The sequence below is a fragment of the Notamacropus eugenii genome, chromosome 1 (genome assembly GCF_028372415.1).
Source record: "Notamacropus eugenii isolate mMacEug1 chromosome 1, mMacEug1.pri_v2, whole genome shotgun sequence".
Lineage (NCBI taxonomy): Eukaryota > Metazoa > Chordata > Mammalia > Diprotodontia > Macropodidae > Notamacropus > Notamacropus eugenii.
This window is the reverse complement of record NC_092872.1, coordinates 154,941,865-154,963,422: the sequence shown is the minus strand read 5'-3', so window position 1 is coordinate 154,963,422 and position 21,558 is coordinate 154,941,865. Positions and strand designations below refer to the sequence as shown.

General features: G+C 36.4%; 1 protein-coding gene across 6 annotated transcripts in view; it reads left to right on the top strand.

Annotated features, from left to right (window-relative positions):
• MEF2A (myocyte enhancer factor 2A) overlaps nucleotides 1-21,558 on the top strand; it is a 200,799-nt gene that overhangs the window by 96,865 nt on the left and 82,376 nt on the right. The window lies entirely within an intron of this gene.

Genomic DNA, 21,558 nt, shown 5'->3' with positions numbered 1-21,558 from the left:
TATATACATATGTAATAGATACATCATACATACAGAATGTAAGCTCTTGAGGGCAAGGACTGCCCTACCCCCCATTTCTAGAGCATAATAGATACTTAAAAACAACTATTTCTGATTGAAAGAACTCACTCTTCAGTGGAATATCAAGTATATCTTTTCATACTTGCTCACATTAAGTATGATGATGCTTGATTTTTCTTCATTTTTCATTATGGAATGAAGCTTTTTTTATATAAGTTAATTTTCTAGATTAATATAAGCTTATCACCATCAAGCACCAAAACCATTTTTAATTAGAAATGCCTGTCTTTATAAAATTATTCATGTTCTTATCCTGTTAAAAAAAAAAGAAAATGGTGAAGTTAATTTCCTCTTTTCTTGATGGTTGTCACCATCATAAACATTAGGTATTATGTTTTGTATGCCTTCAAGGGTTATATCAATACATATAAGGCTGATTGCCTTTGCAAATAGCCCCAGGTGATTCCACCTTTTTTAAACCTCACTTTTAAATTTCTTATTTTTATATTTATCATCACTAGTAGTCATAATCTTTAATTTTTTTTCTATAATTGGTTTTAAGTTTCAATTTTTAGCAGGTCCTACCTTCCTGTTTTGAGGCAACAGTCTGCTCTGAGCTGGGAAAATGTAACCAAATTTGTTAATATGTAAAGTAAATAGACCATAGGTAAGGGCCTGAGTGACTTTAGACTTTTATTATTAACATGCATGAGCTTTAGTGCTTGTACCTTATATTCTTTTTTTTTTTAAGATTTATGCTTACTTTTTGACTCTTCAACATTTTTTTGATATTTGAGATTACTAGGTAAATGACTTCTAAATAAGTCAAATCCTTTACTGTACTAATATTACTGAAAAAGAAGTCTCTGTTTATTGAATCACAATAGGGATGTTATAGTAATCATTGCTTTTAACTGTATAGAAGCTGTGCTTTGGATAAATAAGAACAAAGGATCAGAAGTTTTGTAACAAAGGAACAAGGTATTGGCGATACAGTGGCTAGAGGGCTAGTCCTGGAGCGGTGAAGGTGCCTTTTCCTAACATTTCCCAGCTGGGTGAGCCTGGGCAATTCATTTAACCCTCTTTGCCTCAGTTACTTCACCTGTCAAAGGAGTTGGAGGAGGAAATGTTGAACTGCTGCAGTATCTTTGCGAAGAAAACCCTAACAGAGATCAGGAAGAGTTGGATACAATGGAAAAAGTGACTAAACAACATCAGAAGCTATTATTGTTCACTCATAGTTATTGAGATCTGGGGACATCCTACATTCTCCTTGACGTTAGTAGTTTCTAGTAATATAGTTCTGATAGAAGAGAAAAAAGAAATTTTAGGGATCACAGGTTTTAGAACTGAAAAGGGAATCTGAAGGATCATTTAGTTCAAGTGTTTTTAACTTTGGTTTATGAACATTAAAAAAATATTTTGATAATAGAATTTCAGTATCATTAGCTTCCTTTGTAATCCTACATTTCTTGTCTTTTTTTATCTTTTTTTTAAAATTTATTTATTTAACTTTATTTAACTTTATTTAACATTCATTTTCACAAAATTTTGGGTTCCACATTTTCTCCCCATTTGTCCCTTCCCCCCACGCCAAAACACTGAGCATGCTAATTGCCCCTATCACCAATCTGCCCTCTCTTCTATCATCCCTCCCTTCCCTTGTCCCCATCTTCTCTTTTGTCCTTTAGGGCCAGATAACTTTCTATACCCCATTACCTGTATTTCTTATTTCCTAGTATCAAGAACAGAACTTGACAGTTGTTCCTAAAACTTTGAGTTCCAACTTCTCCTCATCCCTCCCTCCCCACTCATTCCCTTTGGGAAGGCAAGCAATTCAACATAGGCCATATCTGTGTAGTTTTGCAAATGACTTCCATAATAGTTGTGTTGTGCAAGACTAACTATATTTCCCTCCATCCTATCCTGCCCCCCATTGCTTCTGTTTTCTCTTTTGATCCTGTCCCTTCCCAAGAGTGTTGACTTCAAATTGCCTTCTCCTCCCATTGCCCTCCCTTCCATCATCCCCCCCACCCTGCTTATCCCCTTATCCCCCACTTTCCTGTATTGTAAGATAGGTTTTCATACCAAAATGAGTGTGCATTTTATTCCTTCCTTTAGTGGAATGTGATGCGAGTAAACTTCATGTTTTTCTCTCACCTCCTCTCTTTTCCCCTCCACTAAAAAGTCTTTTGCTTGCCTCTTTTATGAGAGATAATTTGCCCCATTCCATTTCTCCCTTTCTCCTCCCAATATATTTCTCTCTCACTGCTTGATTTCATTTTTTTAAGGTATGATCCCATCCTATTCAATTCACTCTGTGCTCTCTGTCTCTGTGTGTGTGTGCGTGTGTGTGTGCATGTGTGCGTGTGTAATCCCAACCACTACCCAGATACTGAAAAGTTTCAAGAGTTACAAATATTGTCTTTCCATGTAGGAATGTAAACAGTTCAACTTTAGTAAGTCCCTTATGACTTCTCTTTGCTGTTTACCTTTTCATGCTTCTCTTCATTTTTGTGTTTGAAAGTCAAATTTTCTTTTCAGCTCTGGTCTTTTCATCAAGAATGCTTGAAAGTCCTCTATTTCATTGAAAGACCAATTTTTCCCCTGAAGTATTATACTCAGTTTTGCTGGGTAGGTGATTCTTGGTTTTCGTCCTAGTTCCTTTGACTTCTGGAATATCCTATTCCATGCCCTTCGATCCCTTAATGTAGAAGCTGCTAGATCTTGTGTTATCCTGATTGCATTTCCACAATACTTGAATTGTTTCTTTCTAGCTGCTTGCAGTATTTTCTCCTTGACCTGGGAACTCTGGAATTTGGTTACAATATTCCTAGAAGTTTCTCTTTTTGGATCACTTTGCAGTGGTGATCGGTGGATTCCTTGAATACTTATTTTGCCCTCTGGTTCTAAAATCTCAGGGCCGTTTTCCTTGGTAATTTCATGAAAGATGATGTCTAGGCTCTTTTTTTGATCATGGCTTTCAGGTAGTCCCATAATTTTTAAATTGTCTCTCCTGGATCTATTTTCCAGGTCAGTTGTTTTTCCAATGAGATATTTCACATTATTTCCCATTTTTTTATTCTTTTGGTTTTGTTTTGTGATTTCTTGGTTTCTCATAAAGTCATTAGCCTCCATCTGTTCCATTCTAATTTTGAAAGAACTATTTTCTTCAGTGAGCCTTTGGACCTCCTTTTCCATTTGGCTAATTCTGCTTTTGAAAGCATTCTTCTCCTCATTGGCTTTTTGAACCTCTTTTGCCATTTGAGTTAGCCTATTTTTCAAGGTGTTACTTTCTTCAGCATTATTTTGGGTCTCCTTTAGCAAGGTGTTGACCTGCTTTTCATGCTTTTCTTGCATCTCTCTCATTTCTTTTCCCAGTTTTTCCTCCACCTCTCTAACTTGATTTTCAAAATCCTTTTTGAGCTCTTCCATGGCCTGAGCCCACTGAATATTTATTTTGGATGTTTGGGATACAGAAGCCTTGATTTCTATGTCTTTCCCTGATGGTAAGCATTGTTCTTCCTCATCAGAAAGGAAGGGAGGAGATATCTGTTCACCAAGAAAGCACCCTTCTGTGGTCTTATTTTTTTCCCCCCTTTTCTGGGCATTTTCCCAGCCAGTTACTTGACTTCTGAGCGTCCTCTCCACATCCACCACACCTCCAGATCTGCCCAGCTAGCACTTGGGGTCTGAGATTCAAATGCTGCTTCCCAGACTCAGGGCTTTGGGTGGGGGCAGGGTTGCTATTCAGTGTGAAATTAAGTTCAGGTGCTCAGGTGGAGGCAGGGCCACCTCACGGAGCTCAGTTCCCTCAGGGAGTTTATGTGGAGACCTTCAACAATGGATCTGGGCTCCTGCCTGCTTTGGGAGCCGCTGTCTACTGCCAGCCCCTGCTGCTGCCTCCCAAGGGGACCCGAGTTATGGGGACACCCCACTCCCCTCTCTGCGAGCTGAAAAGACCCTCTCACTGACCCCTGGCACCTGTGGGTGGAGGGACCTGTGTGGCTGCTGGAGATTCCACCCCCGAAGCCTGCTCAGATCTGCTCCTCTTGGTGCCATGGCCGATGCAGGGCTGGTGCTATTCCGGGTCTGGTGTGTGATGGACCCTTCGTGTGAGTTTTTCAGGTCTCTCTGGAACAGAAATCTCCTCCATTCCATTGTCCTGTGACTTCTGCTGCTCCCGAATTTGTTGGGAGTTCTTCTTTACAGGCATTTTATGGGCTGTGGGTTTAGAGCTAGCATATGTGTATCTTTCTACTCCACCATCTTGGTTCCTCCCCCCACATCTTGTCTTATATGTTTTAAAACATTAGCCTAAGAAAGGGTCTATACACTTTGGCAGAATGTCAAAGGAGTCTGTGATGCAAAGAAGTTAAGAACCCCTAGTCTGGGCCAACTCTCTCATTTTGTAGATGGAGAAAGAGAACTTCAGAGAAGTAAGCTGACAGGTAGTAAATAGTAGAATTTAATGACCCTGGTTATCTCCAAATCTAGTGTTCTTTCTACTAAACTAGCAGTTCTCAAAGTGTAGTTTGTAGACTTTTGAGAGTCTCAGATCCTTTCAGGGAATCCACAAGCTCAAAGTCATTTTTGTAAAAATAGTAAGATGTTATTTGCCCACTAAAACTACTTTTTCCCTTTGCAGCTATACATTTGTGAAAGCTATCTTCCATTAAGCCACATATTAAAGAGATTTGTCACCAACTTTTTTTTTGTTTTGGAAAATACATTACGTTTTTATAAAAATGTTATTTACTAACATTCAATGAATGGGTATATGATTGTTTTAATAAGCTATTTAAACATTTTATAGGTTTTAATTTCTAACGGTAAATACCCACAATTTACATAAACAAAATCTTTGGGGTCCTCAATAATTTTTGAGTGGAAAAGTTTCTTGAGACCAAAAAGTTTGAGAATTGCTAAACTTAGACCATCATTAAGATTATTATTTTATCCTTATTCTCTCAGTAATTGAAAAAAAGAAGTCCTTGGTCTTGTGTTGCAAATAAGCTTCTCTTTTACCAGGAATATAATTGAGTGGAAACGTGTATGATCAAGTATAATTGTTGTTTTTGGGAAGGTATTGGAAAATGTGGCTTTGGCTTTGAAAAAGGGGTAGAAAACAAAGTGGGGAGTGACTCTCTGAAACATGACTATTGTTAAATCTCTTTTTATAGCTAGCTACTCATTGAATTAATATTTACTGAGTATCTTAGGGAAAGTTTCTTAATATGATTAGATTTTTTAAAAATCTGGTTGTAAAAGTGGATAGGTTTTTGGGAGATGGGTATTTCAGGAGACTAAGACACAATGAGGCAAGGCAGGGAGGCAAAAACATAGGAGTCATTCAGTAATAATAAATATAATTTTAGAAGCTTTGTTGCTTACAATACACTTTTCTTACAGTAGTCCCCGATGTAGTTATATGAATTATCTTCATTTACAATTAAGAAAATAGACTTAGCTAAGTAATCTACTTGCCTACTTATTTTTCTTGGAAGTGGTGAGACCTGAAATTGAACCTAGGTACAGAGACAGGCAGCAAGTCTTAATGAATAGAGCACTGGGCTTAGTAGATCCGGAAGACCTGGATTCAAATCCTGCTGCCAAATACTTAGTAATTCTTTGATCCTGAGCAAATTGTGTAATCTCTCTTTACCTCAATTTACACATTTATAAAATGAGAGAGATGGATTCTGTGGCTTTTGTGATCCCTTCAAGTTCTAAATTTAAAATTCTGTTCCATTTCCAAATATTATAATCTTTCCTCCATAGTATACTTATATATTGGCCAAAATTTTTTGGGTAAGGTATTGGGTGAATATAGAATATGACCTAATGTTATCTTAGAGGAAGATGTATCAGGAAGCAGAATATAAGGGTTAATTGGAGTTAGGAAAAATTTGAGGCCACTCAGAAAATAATTTTAGAAGTCTATGTTAGAAATGTTTTGTTTTCAGTTTTTCAGGGATTGGTGTATTTTATTTCTCACAGCCATACACTAGTAGAATATTTGTGTTAAAAAGATGGGCTTTGGTTTCTGACATTTGAGGATCAGTAAAGGAGTCTTGCAGTTTTCTGAAAACAACCAACTTACTGTCCTCTTCCTATTTAACTCTGGCTCAGCTTGTCTATTTGTATTATGTCTTGGATATAAATGTAAAAATTATACATATAGACATGTATGTTTATATTTGCATGTATAAATGTATATCCACAACTACGTGTATATATAGACATCTATGTATCTGTCAGTCTATCTTTTATCTATCTACATCTCTCTTTCTCTCTCTATCAATGGACAAAGGATGGGTTGTCCATCCAGCTGCCTGTGACAGTGTAGGCAATAAACACTCTTCATTCATTGGGGCTTTTTTCTGTGGATGATAGGGCCAAACTCTTGAGTCATCAGAGATTTCTTCTAGGCACCTTGAAGTATTCTACTAGTGTTGCTATATGGTCACAAGACATGAAAGATAAGTGTCTTTTGAACTGATGCTAGGATGTGATCATTCGTTTTCAAGTGTCAGCCATATACCCGTGTGAGAATTACTTGGAAAAAGCAGTAATTTTGATAAGATTACATTTTGTGACAGCAGTGGACATGTGTGCTTTTTCTGACACTTGGCTAACTCAGAACATCTGGCCCTTATGCTGGTTTCCCCACTTTTAATTAGTTCTGTATCATGTGACTCCTGGATTTCATCACTTTGGTTGTGTTTTAAATTCTGTAGTATTAAAGGATACATCTTCCCCCCAAACATGCAAAAGTTAGAGCTCTTCAAGAGCACTTTTCAGCTGAGAGAGAGGTTGCAGCAGCTGTTTGTGTGGGGAGTGCAAGCATTTCAAAGATCTCTTAAAGCCCATGGTGAAACATCTGTTAAACCACAGTGCAAGAAGAAAGTGTGGTTCACCACCAAGAACTGTAAGGCCACCTCCTGCAAAACAGCTTAATTAATCCTCAGAAAACAAACAACGACCTTCAAGATGACCTGGAAGCTTGAAGGGTGTTAGTGATTCCTCTATAATGCAGCATAGGCTTCTTGCAGTTGCAGGGTATTGAGCAGACCAGTCAATATATAATTTGTTAATTGACTCCGAGAAAAAAAAAACACTGCTTATCATGAGCAAAACAAGACCAAAGACTAGAGTAGTAAAAGATGGGTAAAAATAATTTGTATTAACTGTAACTGTTTTCTGCGCTATCTCAATTTACCCTGTAGATTTGGCCGTCTTCACAGCACTATAAAACATTCACTCCAAAAAATATTTGGGGTGATAGTTTTCCTTCTGGTGGACCTGGAAGTCCTGTCTCCGTTGAAGAAGGGTGTAGTCTGAGGAATGTATTGATATCAGACGCAGAATGGGTCTGTGATGATGCAGACTCTGAAATGTAGATAGAATATTGCACTGTCATAAAATGTGAAAAATGTATCTAAGAAGTATGTTACAGATTAATGAGCTCAGCTCCTTATTTTGCATATGAGGAAACCGAGACTCAGAAAGTAAAGGTTCAAACTTCCAAAGAGAATAAGTGGCAGAGCCAGGATTCAAGTCCAGAGCTCTTTTCGTTTTAGCAGATAATCAAAATCCTATGTACATTGTAATTAGGTATCTGGATTCTAGGAGTGGTTTTTTTTTAATTTAATTTTTTTTGTTAAATTGATTTTAATTTAATTTCTTTGCTACATTTTAATTTCTGAACTGTTTCCCTCACTTCCTACTTACCCCACACTAGAGAAGGCCAGCATTTGTTACAAGTCCGTAAATATATGTAAAAATGTTCTATGCATGCTTCTGTTTCTTAGTTCTTTCTCTGGAGGAGGACAGCATCTTTCTTTATAGGTCCTTTGTAGTTGATTTGAATATTTAGAATACTCAGTAACTTGATTGTTCACAATTATTCTTTTAACAGCATTGCTGTTACCATATACAATGTTCCCTTAATTCTTCTCATTTTACTTTTCATTGTTTCATGGAAGTCTTTCTGTGTTTTTCGAAAATCAACCAGCTAATTATTTCTTATTCTTATAGTATTCCATGTTCATGTAGTTCCTGGGTTTGTCTTGGCAGGTATACTCCCAGGTATTGTATAGTCTACAGTTATTTTAAATGGAGTCTCTTTCATTATCTCTTCTTACATGGTTTTGTTGGTGATATATAGAAATGCTGATGATTTATGTAGGTTTATTTTTTTCCTGATACCGTGCTAAAAATGTTTCAACTAGCTTTTTAGTTGAGTCTCTAGGTTTTTCCAAATATATCTTCATGTTGTCTGCAAAGAGAGAGTTGTGTCATCTGATTGTCCATTCTGATTCCTTCTTTTTCTTCTCTTATTGCTATTGCTAGCATTTCTAATATGGTATTGAGTAATATTGGTGATGATGGCCATCTTATTGGGAAGACTTCTTAGTTTATCCCCATTACAAAAAATGTTTATTGATGGTTTTTGGCAGATGCTTCTTATTGTTTTAAGGAAAGAGCCATTTATACCTGTGCTTTCAAGGGTTTTTAATAGAAATGAGTGATGTATTTTGTCAAAAACTTTTTCTGCATCTATTGATGTACTCATATGATTTTTGCTGTTTTTGTTATTGATAGTTAATTATGTTACTAGTTCTTATGTTTAACCATTCCTGCATTTCTGGTACAAATTAGCCCCCATGCATAATCTTTGATACATTATCTTAATTAGTATCTTACTTAGGATTTTTGTATCCACATTCATTAATGAAATTGATCTATAATTTTCTTTTCCTATTTGACCTATAATTTTCTTTTTCTATTTTTGCTTTTCCTGATGTGGGCATCAACACCATACTGGTTTCATAAAAGGAGTTTGGTAAGACTCCATTAATTCACTTGTAAATCCATCTGGTTCTGATACTTTTTTCTCAGAAATCTCATTTATGGCCTGTTCATTTTCTTTTTCTAGAATAGGTTTATTTAGATTTTTTTTTCTGTTACTCTAGGCAGTTTATAGTTTATGTAAATATTCTTCCATTTCACTTAAATTGTTAAATTTATTACCATATAGTTGGGCAAAATGAAGATTTCATCTTTATTAGTGAAAGATTCACTCTTTTCACTTTTGACACTAGTAATTTGGTTTTCTCTTACAGAGGTAACAGAGACTATAAACAACACATTGCAAAATCTGAATATCATTTCTCTTTATAAAATATGTACCATATTTGAAAGAAATAAAATATCAGTATATTTCAAAATTCCTTCTCAGTATTTGAAATGTAAAAGAGAAGAATGTTAAAGAGGCAGCCCATATTTACTTTAAAAGTCAGTATAATACAAAGGTAAAGTTGAAAACATGTGGTAATTAATCATAAAATGATGGGAGAGAGAGGGACTGTCAGTTTGCTACTCATTATATCAGCAGTGTATATCCTAAAGAGGACCCTTTTGTAAGACTTGTAATTGTATAGATTTTAGGGCTTAATGAAAACTCCATATTAGTATATGTGAGTAGAATGGGTCTGTTTGAAAGGACTTGATTACATTTCTAAGAGGAATTAGAACCAGCTATCTCATTATGTGAAAATGTTAATACATTTGCGTGGATCAGATAGCCTCTATTTCCAGTTCTTTACTACCACAAAAGGAGCTGCTATAAATATTTTTGCACATATAGGTCGTTTTCCTTTTCTAAAATCTCTGGAATATAGACCTAGTAGTGATATTGCTGTGTTAAAGGGTGTGCAGTTTTATAGCTCTTTGGGCATGATTCCAAATGGGATAAGTATACCTCAGTCTGAGGTGGTACCTCAGAGTTTTCTTTAATTTGTGTTTATCTAATCCTAGTGATTTAGCATTTTTTCCATGTTACCATAGATAGCTTTGATTTCCTAGTCTGAAAACTGCCTTTTCATATCCTTTGTCCACTTATCAATTTCATCTGTCCTCAAGCTTTCACTGGGATGCTGTCTCTCATCCTGTGCCCCTCAGCTCTTACTTGAACAGGAAAGTTTAGATCGTTCCCTGAGACTGTGCACTTCTCATCTCACACACTTTGAGAATTATTCCTTTTTTCTCACTGGATCCAGTCCCTCTCTGTATACTCTGGATCTCTCCTTCCGTTTTTCCCAGCAGATTGCCCCTGCTATTATACTTCCTCATCTGTCATTTCTCCCTATCTACTGATTACGTCCTTGCTGCCTACAAATTTATCTTTCTCTTTTGCCCTTAAAAAAATCCCTCATTTGGTCCTGCTGTTCCCTCTTACTGTCTTCCAATATTTACTCTTTTATTCTCTCTTAAACACCTTTAAAAAGCTACCCACATCATTACTTTCATTTTCTTTCCTCTCACTGTCTTGTAAACATACTCTGCAATATGATTTTTGACCTCATTATTCAACTGAAATGACTCTCTACAAAGTAAAATAATGATCTCTTTAATGCCAAGTACTTTTTCTCAGTCCTTGACCTCTCTGTTGGTCACCTGCCTGGATTTTTGTGACTTTGTTTCCCTCTTAGGTCTCTCCTGCTGTCTGCCTGCTTCTTCTCATTCTCCTTTGCTGGTTCTTCATATCACACACCCTTAGTCTGGGTGTGCTCTAAGCTTTGTTCTAGACTCTTCACACTTTCACATTTGGTGATCTCATTGTTCATCTTTGTAGAGAGAACTCCCATATTTATATATCCACCTTTAATCATGCTCCTGAGCATTTCTCTCACATGAAAACCACTGTCCATCGGACTAGACCAGCCTCTAATCTGTGGATGGCTGGGGCTGAACGGAGCAGGCTGGAGACAGCAGTCAGGAATCCCACGGAAGTCTAACGTCAGAGTGAGGGAAGCACCTTGCACACAAGGTTACCTGCTGATGCGCCCCATGCCTCCCCCCCCCGCCCAGTGAGGGGGACCCGTGTTAGTGTGACCAAATCACAATACTTATGCCACACCAATGGCTACGTAGTGAGCTGCAGCCCTGACAATGACAACTGTCACAACAGTGTTGACAAGTTTGATTTATAGCAGCTCTTTAAGGCCATGGATAAAGCAGGTGCTTGTCTAAACTCAGACACCTGGTGCCGCTAGTCAGAGCAATAGAATAACTATATGAAACCATTCTGGAATTTTGCTGTGTTTGAGGTCATCCAGAGGGTGAGTGCAAAGGATTATTGTTACGCCAAAATTCTGGGTAGCGATTAAAGTCAGTGATTTCTTAACTTGATTCCATCCCAAATGGTATTGCTTCAAAACTACAGGCTCTTATTATTTGACTAAAACTTATAGCAAAGTAACAGAATCATTTTGCTTTAAAAGTTGATATGTTGTATATTCAAGAGCTGCTATTTTTAAAAAATTAAAATATTCTTCCTTGTTTCAAAAGCTTGGATATTGTACTAGGTGAAATTTTGTATGAAGGCAAGAATCCTATTCTTGCTCATTGGATAAGTAAACAATTAACACGAGACCAACTGTTCACAGAGTAGTTTTATATGACCTTCTTCACAGCTTTACATTTTGACTAAAATAAGCCAATTGGTTAATTACATCACATTTCATCTCCTGTTTCACTGCCTTTGCATGGGCTGTCCTCCATGCCTGGAGTGTTCTCCTGTACCTCCACCTCATGGCTTCCTTCAGTGGTCAGTTCAGATGCTTCTTATTACAGGAAGCTTATTTTGATCCTCCTACCCCAACCAACCCCTATCAAGTGTTCATTTATCATGGCAATTACTTTGTATATATTTTATATTTCAGTTTTTGTTGTGCATGTATAAGGTCCCCTATATATAACAGGAGCAGGGACTATTTCATTTTTGTGTTTTCGCCTCTCCACCAATTCCCCCCCATTCCGGACCTTCTCCATTACAGTGCCAGTCACATAGTGAATGTTACCTAAATGCTAGTTGTGTTGTATTGAATTGTATTACTGACCACTCAGGTGACCTTGGGCAGATTATGGTCTCGGTTTCCCAAGTTGTAATTAGCTATTCCAAGGTCCTTTCTAGCTCTCCAATTCTATGATTGTAGTTTTCATATAGCAAGGAGTAATTTTCCATGTTTGATACAAAATGTAGAAGAATTTGATCCTGGCATCTCATTTTACAGCTTAGAATTTTTGTGTTGTAGTTCAAGGAAAATGATGATTAAAAGGATTTAAGACCTTTAAGAAAAAACCGAAGGTTTTCTGTAATGTAGTTGTTAGACAGGTCTTCCTTCTGTACTTCTTAGGCATTATGCTCTTCCAGAGAAAAAAAAACATAGTATTATCCAAATCATAGCTATTCACTGAAGCCACAGTCAAATCTCGTCTAACATTAGGTGAAAGCTGGAATAGACAGTCCTTTCCACTTTGAAGATTTTGTGATTCTTCCATGAAGAAGCTTTCCTTGATTAATTTGTCAGATACCAAGGTTTTTTTTTTTCTGGACTCTTTTTTGCATGTTTTACCTTTACATATAGTCTTATTTATGAATTATTTCACATAACAAATTTTTGTCTTACTGTGATCATGAATGGCAGCATAGCTTAGTGGACAGCGAGCTCTTAGGAGCCAGAAAAACCTGGTATCAAGTCCTGCCTTTGACAAATATTAACTGATTGATCCTGGGCAAATCACTTGACCTCTCAGTGCTCTAGAGTCTAGAGTCTAGTTAACTGCAAAGTTGGTGCTGACCCATTTGGGAAAGTGAGTTTCTTCATCTGAGAGTTCCCCTTTAGCAATAAAATCACAGCTCTAGGCCTTATCCCAATTCAGTAAGATCAAATATTCCTTAAGAAGAGAGTATTATTTCTTCCAGTGTCTAGTACATTTAAAAAAAATAAATCTGCATTGATTTTTAAAATTGAATAATTGGAAAACAACTGCCTGTTTTTTACAGGTAAGGAGACTGAAGAAGTTAAATGACATACCTAAGATCACATAGGTAGAGACTGGCACATCCTTTGCCCAGAAATTTAGCTTCTTTGCATTGTAATCACATTACCTCCCTTGGAATTAACAACTATAAAACTGTTCATACCCTTGGACCCAGTAATGCTACTACTAAAAGTATTCCATAAGAATATTTATTGATAGTGGAAAAACACCTAGCTATACAAAATTATTTATAGTAGCATTTTTCATAATAGCAAAATTTAGGATACAACTTACATATCAAATGGTTGAGAATGATTGAAGAGATATGTGTATGAATATAATGTCTCAAAAGCAAAAAAATACAAAGAAATGTGGGAAGACTTATTCACTGAATTAATTCAGATGAAAAAGTCATACAAAAATAGTAAAAGCAACAAAATTCACATATATTTTATATATATTTTAAAAGATAAAATATGTATTAAGAAAGATTATACATATTCAAAAAGATAAGATGTATTTAAAAAGATAAAAAAGGAGGAAATGTGGGAAAAATAGAATGATTTTCTTATTACTACATTAAAACCAATATAGTCATTAAAAGCAAGGAAAGAAACCCCTAATAATGAAAGTTTTTAATACAGTCTTGGAGAAGTTCTGGTTGATTTTTGTTACATTTCCAATAAAAAAATTTAGTGAACCACAAGATCTTAAAAAAAAAACTTTATCCTATTTTTGCTCCAGACAGAATATTAAGAAATGAGTTTAAATTACAATATAAAGGAATTTGTTGGACATAGAGAAAAATTTCCTGAAAGCAAAAACTGTTAGACATTAGAATAGTTTATAACATGTGGTTATCTTTTTCCAAATGCCTTTAAAATCAGAATATACTTTAAGTGTGTTATTATCTATAAGTAGGAGAATTATCAAGTTAACCTCTGAAGTGTTATTCTACCCTTTTGATGTTATGATTTTCTAAATTTTTAGAATTTTTAGACTTTGCCTCCTACTTTTATTCCAGTAAGAAAATCAAAACAGTCTTGTTGCTCTTTCAGCATACAGAACATAAATATATGTTGAGCTCTTAAGTATTTTTCATTCATTAAAACTGATTCCTTTAATAAGATATTAAAATATTGCACAGGTACTTCAGTTGTAAGTATTTTTCTATTAACTATGCTTACTTTCTGTTTTAGAATCTTATAAGTGTCCAGACTAGGTAGTTCTATCCTTTTCAGTTTTACTATTTCAAGTCAAGGAGGTATCGGGAAAGCAAAGGTAGATATGATGAATTGACAGTAAAGCATATCCAGTTAAACCTTTATCATTTGAGTCAAGACAAATACAGTCATGTATGACCTTTGAACAATTTAGGAAAGCAGCAGGGTACTTGAGGCTGTTTCAGTGCCTCATAATGTAATGTAATCCTTATTCCTGGAGGTCTTTGAGCATCAGAGGTATTCATAGAAGTTTAGAAGGAGGTGTTCCATAGCAGGAGTAGAGCTGCTACAGACCCACTCTGAGTAGTTCTTAGAAAAGCAGTTCCAAGGAACCATGTCTCACTGAGAAATCTGTCTTGAAGGGAAGTTGAATAGAGAGGAGTGATAGACTTGCGTCTGCCAAGAGAAAATGCAAAGGACAAAGGTCAGAAATCAATTCCAGTGAGATTCAGGAATGGAGAAGGCAATTAGTGTAAAATAAAGAGCTAAATCAAAAGATCACACAAAAAAAGAATCATTTAAAAATAACATCTGGATACAGTTTCTGGTGTTGCCTGTGATGGGTAACTTATATGCCTAGTATCTTGTTGGCTTTGAGCTGTTTTCACACATAAAGTCAGATAGTGGTGGGGCCCAGACCTAAAGAACCTGAAGCCCTACCAAAATGATAAGTCCTGGTTACAATATCACCATGAAATAGTGATTCAGCATATAATTAAATATCTTAAGAAAAGAACTCAGTACTGAGGCAGTTTTTTGCATTCTTGGACAGTTCTAATTTCTATATTGAGGTGCAATCTGCCTGCCTATAACTTCTCTCCATTGAACATAACTTATTATTTTTACCTCTTTTGTTTCCTGAGTTTTGTCAGTTCCAAAGGCACATCTCGAATCTACTCCCTTTTCTCCACCTATCTTTTCTACAGTATTGCTTTCTTAAAAGATTTTTTTAAGAAGTGTTGTTTTTACATCACAGTCTTTGCCAGATATAGTGTCATAGACCTCTCCATGTAACAAAGAAAAATATTTTAAGCACAGGTAACAAATAGAATGGTTGAGTCTGACAACATATACAATAGTCTGTGCCCGTGGTCCTCAACTTCAGCTGATGGGCAGTGAATAAAGCACGTGACTTGGAAAACTGCCTCAAACACTTACATGTTACTGGATAAGTCATTTAATCTCATTTTGATCCAGTTTCCTCATCTGTAAAAGGAGGATAAAATGAGATCATATTTAGAGATCATATTTACAAGTATTTTGTAAACCTTAAAGCTCTATTTAAGTTCCAGCCATTATTAATATCATTATCATTCTTTCTGCTGAGAAGAGGTGGAGGTATGATTTCTTGTCTGTTTCACAGGATTAAGATTGGTCTTTAACGTTTTCTTTTATTGTTATTTTATTGTTTTATTTTATTATTTTATTGTTATTCTTTGTAGCCCTGTATATTATTTTGGTTCTACTCATTTTACTCAACACCAGTTCATACAGATGATCGCATGTTTCTGAGTTACTCATATTAATCAGTTGTTACTGTACAATAATATTCTATTACATTCATATATCGAAATTTGTTTAGCCTTTTTCCAATTGGTGAGCACCCACTTTGTTTCCAGTTCTCTTCTACTATAGAAAATGCTGCATTGAAAAATAATTGCTACCATTCACATAGGTGTTATTATTATCTTTGTAAAGCACTTCATATGTATTGTTTCATTTGATACCTAGGAGGTAGGTGCTGTCATTAGCCCTATTTTACAGATGAGGAAACTAAGACAAGCAATTAAGTAAATTTCCCAAGGTCACACAGATTTGTGAGGTCCGATTTGAGCTTGGGTTTTCCTAACTTCAAGTCATTTTTTTCTGCCTTTGTCTTCCTGGGTTTAGCAGTAGACTGTCCATTGTTCTCTTTGCTTCCGGTCTTCTCTCTAATCCATCCTCCATAGAGCTACTAAGTTAATCCTCTTAAAACTAGTTTGACCATGATTAAGACTGACCCTTACTCAAAAATCTGCAGTTATGTCTCATTATTTGTATGATAAAATAAAAACTCAGCCTGCTCCTTAAAGTCCTCAGCAATCTGGTTTCAACCTACCTTTCCATAGTTACTTCTGTCACTCTCCTTTAAGCACTCACTCAGTGTTCTAGCCAAACCAGCCTACTGGTGGTTTGTCATATTCGGCATTATGTCTTCCATCTTCATACTTAAGCAGAGGATCTCTTTCATCCCTGAACTCTAATGGGAAAACTGTGCTGTTTTCACTAATAACAGCATATTATCTCTCAAAAAATGTATGTATCTGTATATACAGATATATCTGTATACAGATTGTTTCATTTTTGTCACTGCATCCTCAACACCAAGCATAGTCATAGTGTAGGTACTTAATAAATGTCATTTGAATTGTTTAGCCTTCAGTGACAAAAGAATTCTTCAGAGAACTCTTAATCTGCTCTCATATGGTAGCCTTTAAGATTCTGAAGTCCACTTACGTCACCCCTAGATCATCCTTTCTCTAAGCAGTTGGCTGGCACAGTAGATATCTTCTAGACTTGGGGTCAGAAAAGCACAGTTAAAATTCTGCCTGAAATGTATACCAGCTGTGTGATCCTGGACAAGTCGTTGAGTCTCAGCTTCAGTTTCCATATTTGTGAAATGGGGACAATATTGGCATCAATCTCACATTTGTGAAGAGCTTTACAGACCTTTAAAGCACGATATGAATATTAGTAATTATTATTAATAAACATCTCAATTATTTTAACTAATTCTACTTCAGCATGATTTTATATCACTTCACCATTCTGTCTCTTTTCTCCAGATATCCTCGAATGGATCAGTTTCTCTTTTAAAGTACAGCATTCAGAAACATTACTTAAATATGAGTGTGGCAAAGAGTTCTAGGACTGTGCCCTGACGTTATTGTTCCTGAAAATTTTTTTTTAATGTAGGAAAAACAACCCATTAGCTTTTCTAACGCCCACGTTACAATGCCAAATCACATTATGCTTACAGTTTACCAGAACCCCTAGATCTTTTTCACATGAATTGCTTTCTAGATGCTTCCTTCTATTGCACATTCTAATCCTGATTTTTTGAAACCCCAAGTCTACCATTTTAAACATATTTCCTTAAATTTGAGCTTTAGCCCCCACATTTCAAGTCTTTTGAGATCTTTTTGGTCTTGATTCTCTCCTTTGTGTTCCAGATAATATTCCATCAACACCTTCAAGTCATTGAGAAAAATGTTGAACAGAATAGGCAGAAGACAGAGCTTTAGGGTACTCCACTAGGGCCCATTCGCTAAATTGACATTTATCTGTTAATCCACATGATTTTGGTTCTATCAGTTAAGCTAATTAACTTTGTCATCCAGTCCTCCTTTCTCAGTCCTTAACAGGTAATGACTATATTTGTTACCTTATTCCCTTCACAGTGATGTTCATCAAACCCTTGAATCTTTGTCAATCTTACCAGCTTATTGTTATTCGATCCTTTATCTTTTTACCCTTTTCTGAACATCAGGATAATATTTGAAATTTTGTAACTCCGCTTACAATTTCTCAGTGTTCACAGATAGAAGTTTAGAATTCTGGGATATATTTCACCAGAGTCAAGTGATATAAACTCATTCGAAAAAAGCTATTGCTGAAAATAGGTCAACTGATAGACAGAATTTTGTTGTCTTGGCTTCTGGAACTGAAGCACACCCACTGAGGGAAGGCTATGCATCATGGGCCAGCTAGTGCCATACTGTGATGTATGTAGCCAATACCAGTCAGCCATTTGGGAGATTACTTAGTATGCTTTGATGGGCACCTTGTCTTCCCTACTAACTGAAAGATAAGCATGGGTTACTTGGAGACTCTCTGAGCTTATGTCTGGAAGGGATCTCATTGTGTTGTGTCACATCCATGCTCCAAGTAGACCACCATGAAGGAGTTGCATGTGATTGGGATTGATGCACTTCTGGGATCACTGGCTAGAGGTGTACTGGGACTGGTCCAGGTTCACAGCTTCCTTATCATTTACTTCATTACTATTCTCAGGTACCAACTGCTCTTGGAAAGACCTGAATATAATGCTTAAGAGTAGGATATGCTGTCTGAAGCTTTGCTACTACTCCTGAAAAAAAATAATAAAAATAAAAAGCCAACCCTGGAGCAATAACAGCTTCATCCTGAAGCTGTACATCTTCTGTCCCCTGGACCAGGTTTTCTCTTTCTGTTTCTATTTTCCTCCTGACTCATTCCCTTCTGCAGTTATCTATGTCTCAGGGACTGAGAAGAGATGAATTGTGGGGATTTACCTGGCTTTTTGCCTCATGACTGAAGAAGAACGTTTCATTTCTCTTTTCAGACTTTGCATAGTCGTCTTTTCTTTGACTTCAGCAGCAGCCTGGACTGGTACTCTTAGGTGAGGTGTAGAAGATGAAAGGTCACATTGAAGAAGGTGCCTGTCTCTAGTTTTAAGCAGCCAGTTTGTCAGTAGGAATGTCTCTGGCTTTTAGCTCCCTCAGTCAGGTTTATAATGTGGATTTTTCTTTCCCTCAGTCTTTCACTTAAGAGGAGAGTTTCCAGTTTGGTTCAGACCCCAGATCTGAAGGATTTTTGGTTAATAAGGTTTGTTAGTGCTTAAAGATGCTCTTGGTTATATTGACGTATCACTTCCTGTTCTCTTCCCTCATCCAAAGAGAGAAGAGAAGGAATCGAGGTTTTTTAGTGGGCTGTGGCTGGAACTTTTTAGGTCATTGCGCCTTTTTAAAAAAATTTTGGGTTTCATATTCATGAAAAATGTGAGTAATATTTTAGAATGGACTTTTACATTTTCACCTGTTTTGAAAGAGCCTGAGTAATTTCCTTACTGGAGTTGAAGGGAAGTTGGAAAGTTGCTCTTTTTCATTAAAAAAGGCAAGTAGGATGAAAAATGGCTAGGGCTTAGATGTGTATGAACTTTTGTGTCTTTGAACAGAAAAGAAAAAAAGAAAGAAAGAAATCTTACTGTCTCCTGACTTAACCTTGGATTTTTAATTTCCAGTTAACTATTTTTATTGTTTTGGTTTTTTATTTTTTTTGCCATGGAAGACAAGCAACAAACAGCTATTATGTGTTTTACTGTGTGCCAAGCACTATATTGAACCCTGGGGGTACAGAAGCAAAATAAACTGCTCCCAACAAGCTTATATATTAACATATATAAGGAGTTATAATATATATAGATATATACAAGACACATATATAGCAGACCCAAGACAACTTTAGTGGAACAGTATTAACATCTGGGGTGGGGGATTGGAAAAAGAGGGAGAAAGGAAACGCTTTCTGTGTAGGATTACACTTTAGCTAAGTCTTAAAGAAAACCAAGGACTGATTTTGAGAGGTGGAAGAGAGGAAGAAAATGTGTTTTTAGCCTGTGGAGCAGCCAATGCAAAGGTGTAGTGATAGGAGATGGAGAGCTATATGTAAGGAATTCCAAGGAGGCTAGTATTGTAGAGTGCCTGACAGGGAGTCTTGAGTAAGAAGACTGGAATGGTAGGCGGTGACCATGTTGTGAAAGCAGTCTCTTTATTTCTCTCTGGCACAGTAGTATTCAGTTACATTTATGTACCATTATGTGTTTAGCTAGCCCCAATTGATTCCACAACAAAAACAATTGCTATACATGTTTTTATACATAGGGATCCTTTTCTTCTTTCATTGTCATCTGTTGCTTTCCACTAAGTCTCTCCCCTTGGGCTTGTTAGTTTGCGGAGATGAATATCTTCTTAGATGTAAAATGCTACCCTAATTTCCTAAGCTTTTCCATTTTGAACGAAGAGTAGCTTACTTCTGGACCTTGCTGGGAGGTGGAAAGAACACTCCACTCAGCTGGCTTTTTTAGGACTTTAGGTTTTCTTATCTGTGAAGTAAAAGAGTCATACTAAATTATCTCTAAAATTTCATCAACATTTTTATGATGCCAGAATATGTGGATTAATAGTTGTCTGATGACTTGTAACTGACCATCTTTAATATGGAAGTTAGTGGCTTATTAGTAGTACATTGTATAATGTATGTAATTTTTAGTTTTCCTTTTTGTAATCTTAGTCATGAGATTCATTTCACTGAGTCTTTTTGGTGTAAGTCAGACTTAACATCTATATTAAAATCTGTAGTTCACTTTAATTTTCACTTTTTGTATAACAGCTCCATTGAATACATGTATTATTATCCTACTTTTATAGAGGAGAAAACTAATACTGAGAGTTTGTAACTTACTCAAGATTCACTTGACTAATAAGTGGCAAAGCCAAGACTTGAACCTAGGTTTCTGACTTAGTAGGACCTACACTGCTGTTCTTCCTATACCATGATTATTATCCACTCTCTGTTGTAGCTAAGGATACTTACATTCCCTGCTCCACTCCCCTCTCCCCCAGCCTCCCATTTCTCTATCTTATACAATGGTACATAAAGTCAGATTGGTTCTTGGTATCTTTTTTTAGCTGACTACTTACAATTTCTTACTATCTCTTCTAATTTTACTATATGTTTTATAATAGTGATGAAAACACCACCTATGCCTCTTAAGTCCTTCATATTTGTGATCTAGACTTAATTAATCTTTAGAGTTTTTAAAGGTTATTTCTGAAAGTATTATTTACTGAGACACTACTATAATAGTCCTTAAATTTTGACTAGTCCCTATCACATCTGCAAGGCTTTAGAGATGGTAAACTTCATGATAATGCTAAGTTTATGTAAGTACCCTTACATGCCTTTCAGCAGCTCTGCCAGTACAACACAGTTCTTCTTCTTGGGGTCAGTAATAGATGCCCTCTTTTCTTAGTGGCATTTGTGAATCCCTTTTACCATTCTGTGTAATAGAGGAAACTGTTTCCAACTCAAAAGATTCAGTCCATCCTCTGTGACAAGTACTGCTTATTGATTACTTAGAAAAACACAGAGCCATCCTTATTTCCTCATATTCTTCCATCGTTCGATTTCTTTATTCTCAGCATTTTGATTCCTAGGTCTTTTCTTTCTTGCTAGGGAATGTGCCATCTTCTCCCATGTGTACTAGAGAACAGAAAAGCGTTTCTCCAGTCATTTTGCTTTCTCCTCTAACAGCGAGAGCAGTTTTCGTTCAGTGCATCGTATCTGTTGGCTGCCTGTAACAAGCATCAGATGTGACATAGGCTATGTAGGCTTCAAGAAAAGTTCTCTTTCCTGCCTTATCTGCTGAAATTATCTGTTGTTTGTAGTTCCCTCGCAATTACTTCCATTGCTAAATTCAGCAAACTGTTGGCCATATCTTACACCTGTTGTTCTCTTGTCTCAGGCTCCTTGGAGTTCATGAGCCTGTGCTTTTATGGACATTTTGTCTGAGCAGAAAACCCTCGGTGAGGAGTCACTGAGGTACGATTTCTGGCTCTGCGTCTTAGCTATATGATTTGATGCCTCGTTTCACCTCTCCCGCTCGATGATAGCTAAGGGGCTG